The following is a 15507-nucleotide window of genomic DNA, read 5'->3' as shown; positions in this document are numbered from 1 at the left end:
AAAAACATAGAACCCCACTAAAATATAGAAGCGGCTGATGAAACGACTTTAATTAAGCTATCAAAAAAGGGATGCTGGTTTTTGAAGACGGGATAAGAGGAAAATACTTAGAGCAGGCACATAAATATTTAATGTCCATTCCTTCAACGAGTATTGAACCCGAGCGTGCATTTTCTGCTGCTGCAAGTTTTGGAACCAAATTTAGAAGCAGACTTGCAGCCAAAACACTGGATCCTTAGCTTTTTATTTATTATATATTACTATTATAAAAATAATTCCAAATTAATTTAATTTAACTTAATATTTATTTATTTTTTTAATTACTACTTAACTAAACCTACAAGCTGAATTAATTATGAATTAATGTTTAGAATATATAGGTAGTTTATTCCGTTAGGAATATTTTTTAGTTTTTCTTTAAAGCTATATTGTTTTGGTTTTACTTGTTTTGTTTGTTTTTATGAAGAATATAGTTTTTTTTTGTTCTTTGTCCTTTGTTAATAATAAAAATTAATGCATAAAACTTGTTTGTTTGCCTCCCAAGTTGAATCTGAAAATATTTTTCGAATCCCGGGATTGAATTTTTTAAATCCCGAAAACCCGGGATCGGAAAATCGGGATTGCAATCTCTAGTGGTAACAAACACAGGTTGTTGTTGTTCATTCAAAACCTTCAATTTAAATCTAGTTTTGTTTCGTGTTTTTAAAAATGTATATACATTGTTAGAATTTTTTTAATATTTACTATAATTTAATATTTTAGGTCTTGTATTTGCTCAATTTTTCAATTCCCTATATACAAAATGACAATCATTTCATAGAATATAGAAATTCATCAATTATTATTTTTCTTACTACTTGTTACCAAATTATTACATCCTTTGATTTATAAATGTAGTCAATAAAAGACAAGCAAGTATTTCTTTATATATTTCGTCGTCGATAGTAAGATGGACATCATACAACCCTTATAATAAGAAGCTTTGGCAACGCCTCCACTATCAGTCTGAAGACAGAATTGTGAATGACGTGAACATCTTTGCACAAAGAGTTAAAACTAACAAAATTTATATGCACTAAAGTAGTTATAGTATTGAAACTTTTGAGCATTGTAAAAAGAACATATAGTGCTTACCTAAGTAAGGTCAAAGTCAAAACCATCTGAAGAACTTTATATGGGGGTTATATCGTGGACCTTCAATCTTACTTATATTGCTCACTATTTGCAATGACGTCAAAATAAACTTAGTATTTCTGTTTTGCTCCTGTCATTAAAATTGTGTGAAACTGTTAAATTTTATACTCTTCGTTTTTTTTTTTATTTCATAGTTAAGTGTAGGTTCTTTCCAACAAATTTTTCTTTTATAACTCGATGTAGCAGCTTAATACCTAAATAAATGCCTACATAGATTCGACGGAAGTGTAAATACATTTATGTTACTATATAATTTATATCTTTAGGTATGCTTAAGCATAATTGTTGATGAATAATTTTATTGATTTTACACACTTACCCAAATTTGAAAAAAACAATATGTGAATGTATTAGCGATAAAAGACCCAATTTTGGCAAGATTAGTTTATTCCTAACCGCTTGCGGTCCAAAAATATGTAAACGTTATGAATTCTAATGGTTGAGTATCATCCTTTCGTATAATAGTCAAGTTGTCCAAACATTTTCAAGCTTCTACTTATTTATTTCCGTTTACTCATAAATCGAAACAAATGTAGCTCTTAACGCTCAAAATGCACATCTTTAACTTTTTATCACTATTTCAATTAATAATTATTATTTCTGAAAAAAATTTAAACTCAGTTTTTATATGAATTTTATCATTGAAAAATTATAATATCTATGTGTGTAGTTACGAACAAAATTAAAGCAATTCTTTCATCAGCAAAAGCTTTTTTCTAAAAGCAAATAAAACTCATTTAAGTCGAAAATGTATTTAGAATTGCTATATCCAATTTGAAATCACAACAATAATAAATAAGTTTAGTAATAATTCATTAAAGAAAATTTGTAAGAAAAAAGGACTTTGATTGGTTTTCCGGGTATAAATGTTTTTTATTTGTTTTGTAATTTTCTTTGCCTTTGAACTATAGAAAGCTTAAAGCTGGCGACGTCTTTTTGGTCTAAGACCAAATATCAGACAAATCACTAACTACCATAAACTTAGAGCAAACAGCAAAAGTCAGAACTCAAAAAAACTCCAAACCATCTCATTTTTAATACATACTAACATTTCTATTGGTTGAATTCATCCTGAAAACAATTGTTCTATGTTGAAATCCTGAAGCTTCTGTTAACCATCATGAATGTATATGTGAATTTGATAGCAAACGCGCTTGTCAACAATTTTAAAGAAATGATGAAGGTAAGCTTTACCATATTCCCAACAGTGAAAAGCTTTTGGGTGAGTTCGTTGATTTTTCAAGTGCTGCCATTTATTTATCATGTAGGCAGGGTAGAGTTGCTATTAGCCGGTCCCTTAAGGATTTTTGCTCATAAATTAAAGCACAGAAACTTCAAATATCAACATTTACGAATAATGCATGTATAATGTACTTTATTTATTATATATTTTTTATTTTGTTTTACTGAACTGTTATATTTATATTCTTTAGTTGTAGGTATAGCTTTCTTGAAATTCAGTAAAAACGCCAATATTTAATTTTTTAATATTTTGCCAATATATTTCGAGGTGATTTACACGTCCAAATATATTGGCAAAATATTAAAAAATGGTGATTTACACCTTGAAATATATTGGCAAAATATTAAAAAATGACGTTTAAATTGAATTTCAAGAAATCTATACAACTAAAGAATATAAACTTTATTAACTTCTTTTTTGGTAAAGTTAAAAAAAAAGTTAATAAATTGTTCCCAAAAATAATTTATTTAAGTTTTTGTAAGAAAAAAAGTACGATTTTCCTAAATCCGGCCATTGTTTCCTATTTTCGGCCATCTAGTGTCCCATCTCCGGCCATTGACTTTTTTAGGTCAAGCTTATAAAAATTGAATGTTTTTAAATTAAAATGTTTGTTTTTTAAGAATTTAGAAACAATTTTGAATATTAATAACAATGAGTAATAACATCAAATGATTCAAAAATGTATTAATTTATCAATAAAAAGGGGGTCGAATGCAAGAAACTTTTGATTTTCAAAGATTTTTCTCCGGCCCCCTTAAAATTAACAAAATTCACATCTTTTTCCTATTTAAAACCAATTTTAATACAAGAATAATATATATAATAATAAGAAAATCAACATGTCAAAGCATTAACTCGGAAATTGTTTACACAAAACACTAATTACGATAGTAGGTTTCGGCAGTAAAATTATAAAAAAAATTTGAGCCGATTGGTTCACGGCACAAAAAGTTATTTTTTCGAAGAAAACTGACTAACAAGAATAATAAGAATATTGTAATCTATTGCTTAGTGGAGCGGGCAAGAAATGGTATAGCAGATTCCTGAGGCAAGGCTTGTCTCGGGAAGAAGCCAAGAAAAAGATGGAGGAGAGAAAGCTAGCAAATTCAAGCGAACCACCCAAAAGCCAAGACCAGGGTAAGCGGAAGAGCAGCCAAATAACTCCTCCTCAGAGGCAAGAAGTTAAAAAGCCCAGGACAAATGCAACTGTCGAAACGGGACTTAGTACCGTCAAGGCAGGTGCTGAAGCACTGGGCTTAAGCTATGCAAGTGTGGCAACTGGAGTTGAGGTTGCGGTCCTACCTAAGGATTTCCCTGAGGCATCTCTCAGTGCTGACGAACTGTCAACACTGGAAGAGGCCATAATTGAGGAGGTGTCCTTGGGATGGACACACAAACTTAAATTCAATCGACTGCATTATAGAACAGGCTTCCTTTTAGTCGACTGCGTAGGGCAACCTACAGCAGATTGGCTAAAACTAAAAGCCTCAGAATTGCAAAATTGGAAGGGTACTGAATTGATGGCATGCTTGGGAGACGATATCCCCAAAATGCAGCACATCACTGTATTCCTTCCAAAAAGCAGTGGGCAAGAGGACAGGAAGTCATTGGCTCTTATCCAAGCCCAAAATGAAGGACTGGCAATCCAGGCCTGGAGGGTGCTCAAAAGCACGGCAGAAGGAAAGGGGCAACTGATGGTGATCAGCATTGATGCCAAGTCGGCCGAGGCTATAGTGAAGGCTCAACATGAACTTCACTATAAATTCGGCAAAATTGGTGTATCAGGCCTTAAGAAACCATCAGTGCCTACTACCTTGCATAAGCCTGAAAACGTAGCACCCGAAGGGACCCAAGAGGTAGAAATGTCAGATGCCCCAATTCCCAAAAGCATCATACGTCCTACCCGTTTTCCTACTACAGATTCCAATCAACCCAATGTAACCCCACCCACAAATTCCCTACCACCCCTACAAAACACCCAACAATCCCTCCCATCTGGCAGCCAGGCAGATTCACTGGACCTCATGGGTATGGAAAAGGTTCGTCTCGACGATGAGTTAGAGGGCATGGACCTCACCTTGAGTCAAGCCGGGTCAGACGTGCTTCCTACTGAGGAGGAAGAAAACCATCTGTTAGCAGATGAGGGGGCAATAGTCCCCATCTGTTAAACTCAAATGAACGGACGTTGGATCACCAAGCTAGCCCAAATTAACCTCCACCACGCAAAAGCGGCATCAGCCGTCCTGGTAAGAAAGTTTGCAAAGGAGAATTTGGGACTAGCACTGATCCAAGAACCTTGGACCTACAAAGGTCAGGTAAGAGGTCTAAATAGTAGTAACTCTGATTTGATATGGGACACGAGGCACGACTCGCCCAGAGCTTGCATAAAAATAAGAAATAATATAAAATTTATATGTCTTTCAGAATTTATGACGAGGGATCTAGTACCGATCCAGACCCAAATTGAGTGTGATGGTATACCTCAAACGATTGTTGTTGCGGCGGCTTACTTCCCAGGTGACGAAGACAACATTCCACCGACGCACTGTTGTCCAAAATGACTTATCTCGTTGCAAAAATCATAACTTTTGAACGGATTGAGGTAGCGGTACAGTTTTTTTTTTAATTTGAAGGAAATTTCCAGGGCTGTTACACCAATGAATTTCAAGAAAATTGTTTTACAGGGTGTTTAGGAATCATCGGCCGAAAACCGATTTTCTTAAAAAAAAAAAATATTTAAATTAAAATTGGTATGCCATTTTGTAGAAATCACTAATTCACATCTAAAAAAAGTTCAGATTACACTTTTCCATGATATTACGATTATAGAGAATGCCAAAAACGTTGGTCCCGGAAGTCCGTCTGTCTGTCTGTGTGTATAAGGATCTACAGCCTAAACGGATGGACCGATTGACTTCAAATTTGGTATGTAGCATTTTTTGGAGACCCTCCAGGGGGGTTTTTGGAATTAATTTTTTTGGGCCAAAAATAACGGTACTTGTCATACACCAATTTCAGTAAAGCTGTAATTGCTCAAAAACGGCTCCAACGATTTTGTTTAAAAAATTCAAATGTAAGTTTGAAAACAAGGTCTATCTTCTAATGAAAAAAATTTTTTTGGAAAATCATTATTAACGGTACCTGCCATAGAACGGTTTTTTTTAAATCCGATATTCTCCGAAACGGCTTATTCGATTTCAACGAAACTTTTTTTGAAGAAGCACTTATATAACTCAAGTATAGGCCAAAAATAAAATTTCAAAAAAAAATAATTTTTGGATTTTTAAAAAAATTTTGAAATTTTTTTTTGAAAAATAAAATTTTCGAAAACGGGACATTGTATTTTTATTAAATTTTGCTTTTAGATGTGGATTAGTGATTTCTACAAAATGGCATACCAGTTTTAATTTAAACATTTTTTTTAAAGAAAATCTGTTCCTTCTGCCTTCATTTTTTTTCAAAGTACAAAATCTCGGCAGTGCGCAAGCATGCGCAGCTAAATATTTGTATTTTGGATGAACAATTGATTGGTACACATACCCTATTCGGCTTAATGCATGGAACCGAATGGATTTTTTACGGTACCTGCCATAAAACCGTTTTTTTTTCAAATCCGATATTCTCCGAAACGGCTTATTCGATTTCAACGAAACTTTTTGTGAAGAAGCGCTTATATAACTCAAATATAAGCCAAAAATAAAATTTAAAAAAAAATAAATTTTGGATTTTTAAAAAAATTTTGAAATTTTTTTTTTGAAAAATAAAATTTTCGAAAACGGGCCATTGTATTTTTTTGAAATTTTGTTTTTAAATGTGGATTAGTGATTTCTACAAAATGGCATACCAATTTTAATTTAAACTTTTTTTTTAAAGAAAATCTGTTTTTGGCCGATGATTCCGAAACACCCTGTGAAATAATTTTATTGAAATTCATTGGTATAACAGCCCTAGAAATGTCCTTCAAATAAAAAAAAAATTGTACCGCTAACTCAATCCGTTCAAAAGTTATGATTTTTGCAACGAGATAAGTCATTTTGGACAACCGTGCGACGGAGCTACAACGGCTGGTCGATTACTGCAAAAGTAACAAACTACCATTGCTTGTGGGTTGCGACGCAAATGCGCATCACACAGCATGGGGTAGTACCGACATAAACAGAAGGGGTGGGTACCTTTTAGATTTTATATTGGAAAAATGTCTAGATATTTATAATGTGGGCAACACTCCCACTTTCGTAACTAGAATTAGACAAGAAGTCCTAGACATAACGTTTGGAACTTCTAACTTAGGTCAGCTGGTAGAAGGTTGGAGAGTATCCAATGAACCTTCCCTGTCTGATCATAGAATAATTACATTCTCAATAACACGCCTTCTCACAGAGAACACCTCTGGAAGGAACAATAAGAAAACCGACTGGAATCTTTACAAGAGTGTGGTACAGATTAATCTTGAAAGAATCGGTCCGGCTAGAACGACTAAAAGTCACCTTGAACTTGACCATATGGTTAATGAGTTTAGTGGAGCAATCAATGAGGCATTTGAACTCAGTTGTCCCATTAAACCAATCAAAAGTCAGAAAGATGCTCCTTGGTGGAGCAAAAATCTGTCGAAACAGGGATCAAAGGTACGTAAACTGTTCAATGAGGCAAAAAGAACTGGGGAGTGGGAAGGTTATACGGCAGAGTTGACAATTTACAACCAGGAAATCAGAAAAGCAAAAAGAAATAGTTTTGTGAGTTTTTGTGAAAATATTACCGCTACTCCAGCTGCAGCGAGACTACACAAGGCTCTAGCGAAAGACAAAACCATAAAGTCGCTAGCGCTTAGATACAATGATGGTAGCTTTACTGAAAATGAAGAACAAAGGTCGACTCTGCTACTTAACACTCACTTCCCAGGATCGCTTCCAATGACAGGAAATGTTATAGAAAGTACAACTTTCAAACCTAACAAAACAGACTGGAAGTTAGCTACAGCTATCTGTTCAGGCAAAAGAATTGACTGGGCGATAAACACCTTTCAACCTTTTAAGTCACCAGGTGTCGATGGTATCTTCCCTGCTCTACTTCAAAAAGGTGCGGAAGACCTGATGCCGTATAATATTAGCATACTTCGTAGTAGCATGGCACTTGGGCATGTACCAAGTCTGTGGAGAAGAGCTAAAGTAATTTTTATTCCCAAAACTGGGAACTTTTTTCCACCCATCCAAAGTCATTCAGGCCAATTAGCCTGACATCATTTCTACTTAAGACTTTGGAGAAAGTAATAGATAACTTCATTAGATCAGAAGTTTTAATAAATATGCCACTTAACCATCGCCAGCATGCTTACAGGGCAGGAAAATCTACGGAAACTGCCCTTTTCGAGCTAACAAATTCTATACAAAGAGCTTTGGATGCAAAAGAAACAGCCCTATGTGCTTTTCTAGACATAGAGGGAGCATTTGATAACACCTCTCATGTCGCTGTAAACAAAGCTCTTGAAAGGAAAAAAGTTCCTATCACTGTAGTGAGATGGATCAATGAAATGCTGAGCACAAGAACAGCTGAGGTAAGGGCAGGTCCTAATGTACAAACTATCATCACAACAAGAGGCTGTCCTCAGGGGGGGGGGTCCTTTCACCCAGTGCCGGTTTAAGCACTACCGGTGCCCCTGGGCAAGATTGCAAGTGGCGCCTCTAAAAAAAAATTCATCTAAAAACAATTTTTTAAAATCACGAAAAAAAGCAATAGCAGATTATGTCTTACCTCTCATATACTTGTTAATGCATTTATTAAAAATGTGCAGTGTATTAACTTAAAAAGGTTAACTTAAAAAAAAAAATAATTATTCATGTCATTTAGGCTCAATTGACAAGACTACCTTTATCTCTGACTTTTTTGTTTAAACACATTTAAAGATTAGGTACAGCTGGTTTTATTTGAACAAAAACTTTTTCAACTAGGTACATTAATGTCGTTTTCGATTGGAATCACTCAATGATTCACTCATTCTGAAATCCAATAAAAAACTTTGAATCGCTTCCACCCAATTCTAAAATTTAATATCTGTATTGGTGAAAAATCAAATATTTTGTTTTTTCACTAGGAGAATAAAAAACTTGCAGCACGCTTCTTAATGATTCCAGGCGCTTCCGGACGGCCAATCGAAAACAACATACCTTTATAAGTATAAGGTTTGTTCGCTGTGAGCTCTAGGGCACTCTGGGTCGCTCCGAATTCGTTGTCAAGCGTTTTTTGTAGCTCCTTTTTCAACCAGAGTTATTTCCTCTGTGTTCGATGTTCGCTGATGAAACTAAAGCTCTGAGGTGTTCGATGTAAAATGAAAACCCGAGAAACAGACCTATTTTTTTATTCTCACACACAAACGTAGTTTTTATGAGAAATGGAGAAGCTGTCAATTTTTGGCATTTCTGGATTTTGGGTTTTCGGGATTTTGTGTTTTTGGGTTTTCGGAATTTAGGGTTTTCTGGATTTTGGGCTTTCTGGATTTTTAATTTCGGGATTCTGTCCGTCTCCCTTCTCTTTCCTTATTCATTATTATAGGGGCACCTTTGCAAAAATTAAATTGGTAGGAGGAATATTAGGATTGCTTTAGTCTTTCAAAAGAAATTGGGGCGCCTTGTTCTTCAAAGATGAACGAAGATTTTGGACACCATTGTCCTTCCGGAAGCCAAATAAATTAACCCAAAATTGGGGGGCGCCTTCATTCTTCAAAAAGTTTAGGACAAACAATACGAGCGCCGTTGAAAATGTAAAATAGAAAAAATTTGGGGCGCCTTTGTGAATGTAAAAAAAATAAAACATCGATTGGAAAGACTACGTTATTTATATAACTTTTGTAAAAGTTTGGGGCGCCTGCGGCGCTCCTCAATTCTTGCGCCCCTGGGCGACGGCCCAGGCTGCCCCCCCCTAAAACCGGCTCTGCTTTCACCCTTGCTTTGGAGTATTGTTGATGAACTACTAGAAAATCTAACTTCCCTAGTTATACGATGTCTCGGTTTTGCCGATGATATAGTAATAATAGCCAGTGGGAAGTTTGAAGAAACTCGTTGCGATATTATTCAAGGAGGATTGAAAAACATTCGGAAATGGTGTCTATCGGCAGGACTTAACATCAATCCTACCAAGACAACAATTATACCATTTACCAAAAAAAGACTTCTTCCCCGTATGAAACCTATACGGTTAGCTGGAGAAGTAATAGAAACACAGAAGGAGGTTAAGTATCTAGGTATCACACTAGACAGTAAACTCCTCTGGAACAAACACGTAGAAATAACCACTGGTAAAGCTACGAAAGCCTTAATGATTTGCAAAAGATTAGCAAGCAATTCATGGGGCTGCAAACCATACATCCTAGGATGGATGTACACTATGATGGTAAGACCTATAATTACCTATGGTGCGGTAGCTTGGCACAAAAGAACCGATCTTGCAACAACTAGGAAATCACTAGATAAAGTGCAAAGACTCGCATGTGTCTGCATCACCGGGGCTATGAGAACATGCCCTACAGCAGCAATGGAGGTTATTCTTGATTTAACTCCACTTCACCTTATTATTGAAAGTGCTGCTAAGGGAGCTATCATGAGATTTGCCAAGGAAGGAACTGGGGCTGGAAAATGCATAGGCAACAGAGAAAGAGAATTCCTGTCCAGATCCTCAGAAGAAAACTTCCTTGACTTTCCAAGAGATGCAATGGTCACGAATTATAACTTTGTGAAAAACTACAATATACATCTCAGTAGTAAAAAAGATTGGGTAGGTGAATCTATCAACTACTCTCTTAAAGAAAACACCATCAAATGGTACACAGACGGGTCGAGAACAGCGGAAGGTACAGGGGCAGGCGTTTTTGGGCCTGGTACCAAACTCTCCGTACCTATGGGTCAATCCCCAAGTATCTTTCAAGCTGAGGTAAATGCCATTGTAAAATGTGCAGAAATAAACCTCGAATTAACTCACCGGAATAAAAACATTGCCATTATGTCTGATAGTCAAGCTGCCCTAAAAGCACTTAAATCCTATGAAATCAACTCCAAGCTAGTATTGGAGTGTATAGGAAAACTTAACGAACTTGGCAAAATAAACAAAGTCACTCTCCACTGGGTACCTGGGCACGTTGGTGTCCAGGGTAACGAGGAGGCGGACTCCTTAGCAAAAACGGCAGCAAATTCCCCTCTAATGGGACCCGAACCGTATTTCGGAATAGGAGAAAATGTCATTAAAAATAAAATAAAACTAGACGAGGAGTCCAGGAGAGCAAAAAACTGGGCAGAACTAACAAAACTGAGATAATCGAAAATGCTCCTCGGGAACTACAACCGAGAGCGTTTCAAATCATGTATCAGTCTAAGTAGGAACAATCTCAGGTTAATCACTGGGCTCCTCACTGGCCACTGTAAGTTAAGAAGGCACCTACTACATATTTTGGGTTTAGTAAATAGTGCAATATGTAGATTCTGTAGCGAAGAAGAAGAAACACCAGACCACATCCTGGGTAGTTGCAATGCACTAATACACCAAAGATTTAAACACATGGGTCGCTACCAAGTCGAAGAGGATAAATTGCACTCTTTGAAAATACCCCAAATAATCAATTTCATGAAAGGAATTAGGTTAGAGGAGGAGCTATAAAATGAGGTACTAACTCATTTAGCTTAATAGAGGGGTACAATAGATCTTACAGGTCGCAGTACATCCTATACCCCAAATATCAATCAATCAATCAATCTATTGCAAAAATTTGGAATAAGTCCTACGAAATACTAGTAATAACGATTTTTCTGAAAGGTGGCCGGAGTTAAGTAACTCTACCCTATACCATTATACCTGTCTTATTGAGTCGTTTAATGAAGGTTATAATAAAATTAGCTAGTCACATTCTGAAAATTTTAACGAAGTCCAAGTGAAAATAAATACTGAAATGTTTTATTCCGGGTTCCAATAAAACTTATTTAATTTCCACTAATATTTCCGTTCAAATAAGAACACACTTTATTTCAACTCAATTTACTTTTATTATTCGCTCAAACAAACACACTTTTAAATCACTTTATTTACTACTAACAATTCGCAACACTTTATTTCACTTTGTACTGTACTCTTTCACTTTCAAGATTAAACTGTCTCCGGTCGGTGTCTACGCTGCCCTTTTATACCGGAATCTCGAGACTCGAGAACGTCCTCGAAGGCTCTCGTCCCTGCCTCTCGAAACTTCCTTTCCAGGAGGGGCACTTCATACTTCAGTCTAGTGGGATATTTTGAGATGTGTTCAGTGGGATATTTTCTTAATTACTAAAGGTCCGTTCACATTTCTACCTTTGCAGTAGTAGGTAGTGTGTTCAGACTTTTATCTTAAAAGTAGTTCAGTAATTCATCGTTACATTGCCCCCCTCTTAGGATTGTTCGTCCCGAACAACTCCATTGCTTCTTTCACCATTATAACGATGTAAACGGTCACAATGAACTACCTTTAGTTTGCCTCTTACCCCTCTTTGTATACGGTAAACCACGTCGTTAATTCTGGTTATTACTGGGTAAGGGCCTTCCCAGTTTTGTTGTAGCTTCGGTGATAGTCCCTTTTGTCGGTGGGGATTGTAAAACCACACAAGTTCTCCTTCTTGAAACCCTGTTGCTGTCGCTCGTGCGTCATATCTTGTTTTCATCCTGTCACTAGACGCTTTTATATTTGTCCTTGTCCATTGGTGAATGTCAGCCAGTGTTCCTTTCAGGTTATCTACGTACTCATCCATTTGATGTGGCTCGTTTGGAACACTTCCAAATTATATCTCATTTGGCAGGCGTATTGTTGAGCCAAATAGGACTTCCGATGGTGTATGTCCAGTAGAACTATGTGTTGCACTTCTATAAGCCATCAAGAATAATGGAATATGTCGGTCCCAGTCTCGTTGATTATCATTGACTACTTTTGACAGTTGTTCCTTAAGTGTCCTGTTAAATCGCTCAACCATCCCATCAGATTGTGGATGAAGCGGTGTTGTTCGCGTCTTCTTTATGCCAAGGAGTGAGCAAACCTCTTGAAAGATCTTAGATTCGAAGTTCCTTCCTTGGTCGGAATGAAGTTCCATGGGTACTCCGAACCTGCTCACCCAATGAAAGACAATCTTATCCACAACTGTTTTGGTTTCCTGGTTTGGAATGGCAAATACCTCAGGCCATTTGCTGAAGTAGTCCATCACTACAAGGATGTATCGATTTCCGTTGTTGGTTTCGGGGAAAGGACCTGCTACGTCTATTGCAATTCTCTCAAAAGGTGCACCCACATTGTACTGCTGCATCTTGCTTTGGATTTTTCTAGCTGGTCCTTTGCTAGCGGCACAAGTATCACATTTTCGGCACCACTTTTCAACGTCTTCTCTCATACGTAACCAGTAGAATTGCTGTTGTAGCTTTTCCAGCGTCTTGTTGATGCCTAAATGGCCTCCAGAAATTCCACCGTGCATCTCTCGGAGAACATCATTTACCTTTGACTGAGGTACGACTAGCTGCATTACATAGGATTTACCATCTGCGGATTCCCACTTACGCCTGAGTAGCCCTTCTTGCACATGAAGTGAGTCCCATTGTGCCCAATATGCTTTTAGAGTGGGGCTTCGGTCGGAGATGTCGGCCCATTCTGGTTTCTCTTGATGTTCCTTCCATGCAAGGATGGGTTCGATGTCCGAATCTTCCTGTTGGGCCATTCTGAGTTCTTCATTACTCCAGCCGCAAATGGGATCAGCTCTCGTTCTTCTAACAGCGACAACTTCCTTTTCTTCTAGTCGTGTGCAATGCTTGCAGTCTTGCTTGCACGGGCGCCGAGATAATGCGTCTGCATTTGAATGCAGCTTTCCTCTTCGATGTTGAATCTGACATTGATACGTCTGAAGTATCTCGATCCATCTTGCTACTTGACCCTCTGGATTTTTGAAGTTCAAAAGCCAATTTAGTGCACCATGATCTGTGCGAAGAAGGAACTTCTGTCCATAGATGTACTTATAGAAGTGCTTTGTTGCCAATACTAGAGCTAGAAGTTCCCTTCTGGTCACGCAATAGTTTCTTTCTTGTTTCGAGAGTACCTTGCTGAAATAGGCAACGACCTTTTCTTCTCCGTCATGAACTTGCGATAAAACAGCACCAACTCCAACATTACTTGCATCTGCGTCAATGATGAATTGTTTGCCTGGAGTCGGATAGGCCAGCACAGGAGCTTCACATAACCGCAGCTTCAGTTCCTGAAAGCTTTTCTCACACTCACCTGACCATTTAAAGGGTTTACCCTTCTCCGTAAGTTGGTGCAAGCTTTTGGCGATTCTCGCAAAATCCTTCACAAATCGTCGATAGTACGTTGCCAGACCGAGGAAACTCCGAAGTTGATGCTTGTCCTGAGGGGTTGGCCAGTTCTTCACAGTGTCAACTTTTTCAGGATCAGTCTTCACTCCTTGGGATGAGATGATATGCCCCAAATATTAAACCTCGCTTTTGAAAAGTGCACATTTCTTTGGATTCAACTTAAGATGTGCTTCTCGTAGCCTCTGGAATACAGCCTTTAGGTTTTCACAATGGTCATCAAATGTTTTTCCGTAAACGATGACATCATCCAAATAGACTAGGCAAGATTTCCAGGTTAATCCATTCAAAACGCACTCCATACAGCGCTCAAAAGTAGCTGGGGCATTACATAGCCCAAACGGCATGACATTAAACTGCCACAGACCATTTCCTGTGGAGAAAGCCGTCTTTTCCCGATCTTCTGGATGGATTTCTACCTGCCAGTAGCCACTCTTCAAGTCCAAAGTCGAAAACCATTGTGCTCCTTCCATTGCATCTAGAGTATCGCTGATTCTTGGCAGTGGGTAGCTGTCTTTCTTCGTCACATCATTCAGCCTGCGGTAGTCGACACAAAATCGAGTGCTTCCATCTTTCTTTTTGACGAGAACTACCGGTGATGCCCAAGAGCTTTTGGAATTTTCGATCAGCCCATCTTTCTTCATTGTCGATATCATTTCTTCAACTTCACCTTGTTTGGCCAAGGGGAGACGTCTTGCTGGTTGACGAATCGGCCTAGCATCTCCTGTATCGATTCGATGCTGCACGAGTTGTGTTCGGCCGTACTGCCCGCTGGGTGAAGAGAAGATATCAGCATATTCGTGAAGAAGCCTTCCCGCAACATTAAGCTGATGTTGACCCAAGTTGTCTGATTTAAGAATTTGAGTCTTTAGTTTCTCCGAGTTCATAGTCATCTGTGTGTCCACCTCGTTGATCTTAGTTATTGCGGCCACAGATTCACATTGGCCAACAAATTCTCCTTTCTTAAGCTTGATTGGGTACGGTTTGATGTTAAGTATCCGTACAGGTACCATGTTGTTCTTTGGTGCCACAAGAGTCTTCCCGATGATACCGTTTTAGGAACTTTGCTCAACTTCTGGCTCAACCATGAGGTATCGATGGCTTCCAATATTCCCCTTTAGTTTCGTCCACACAAAAACTTCTGAAGAAGGAGGCAGGCACATGTCTTCTTTGATGACAGTTCTAATTGTTGTTGAATTTTCGTTGCCATAGACCATTGGGATCTCCACATTTCTGTATTTCAGGACTTGATTACCTATATCCAAAATGATTCCATGGTCCTTCATGAAGTCGATTCGAATGATGCACTCGTCACATATATCTGCCACCAAAAACACATGCGAAAACTCTAGTTCTGCCATACGGATCGTAAGACGAACTTCACCGTACACCCTTGCTGCTTCTCCTGTGGCGGTCTTCAGACGGTAGCTGTTGGTGTTATGTAGCCATGTCATCTTCACCAAGTCTCTTCATACAATAGAGGCGGTGGCACCGGTGTCAATTGTATTGTTGTTTGTTGTTTATGGTCGCCTCCACTGTCAGACTTTTGTTGTCTCGTTTAGTCTGTTAGTCTGTCTGTTAGTCTGTTAGTCCAGAAACCAGCTTCTGCCCCTCGAAGGTGGTTCTTACTCGTTTCCCGAATTGCTTTTCAACGCATTTGATGGAAGCATCAATAGCAACGAACTTGTTCTCGATCGCGTCAAGTTTACCTTGGA

The 15507-nt window shown here is 37.8% G+C and overlaps 1 protein-coding gene across 7 annotated transcripts in view; it reads right to left on the bottom strand.

Annotated features, from left to right (window-relative positions):
* The window catches only part of LOC129908237 (serine/threonine-protein kinase SIK2), a 204662-nt gene that overhangs the window by 164085 nt on the left and 25070 nt on the right, over positions 1 to 15507 (bottom strand). The window contains exon 1 of one of the 7 annotated variants that reach the window (XM_055984612.1): positions 1514 to 2661. The exons of the other annotated variants lie outside the window; for them this stretch is intronic. The gene's annotated coding sequence lies outside the window, so the exon portion shown is untranslated. Of the gene's footprint in view, positions 1 to 1513; positions 2662 to 15507 lie in introns of those variants that run through there. 7 annotated transcript variants of the gene reach the window in all.

The sequence above is a fragment of the Episyrphus balteatus genome, chromosome 2 (genome assembly GCF_945859705.1).
Source record: "Episyrphus balteatus chromosome 2, idEpiBalt1.1, whole genome shotgun sequence".
NCBI lineage: Eukaryota > Metazoa > Arthropoda > Insecta > Diptera > Syrphidae > Episyrphus > Episyrphus balteatus.
The sequence above is the reverse complement of the archived record's forward strand: the minus strand, read 5'-3'. Positions and strand labels throughout refer to the sequence as shown.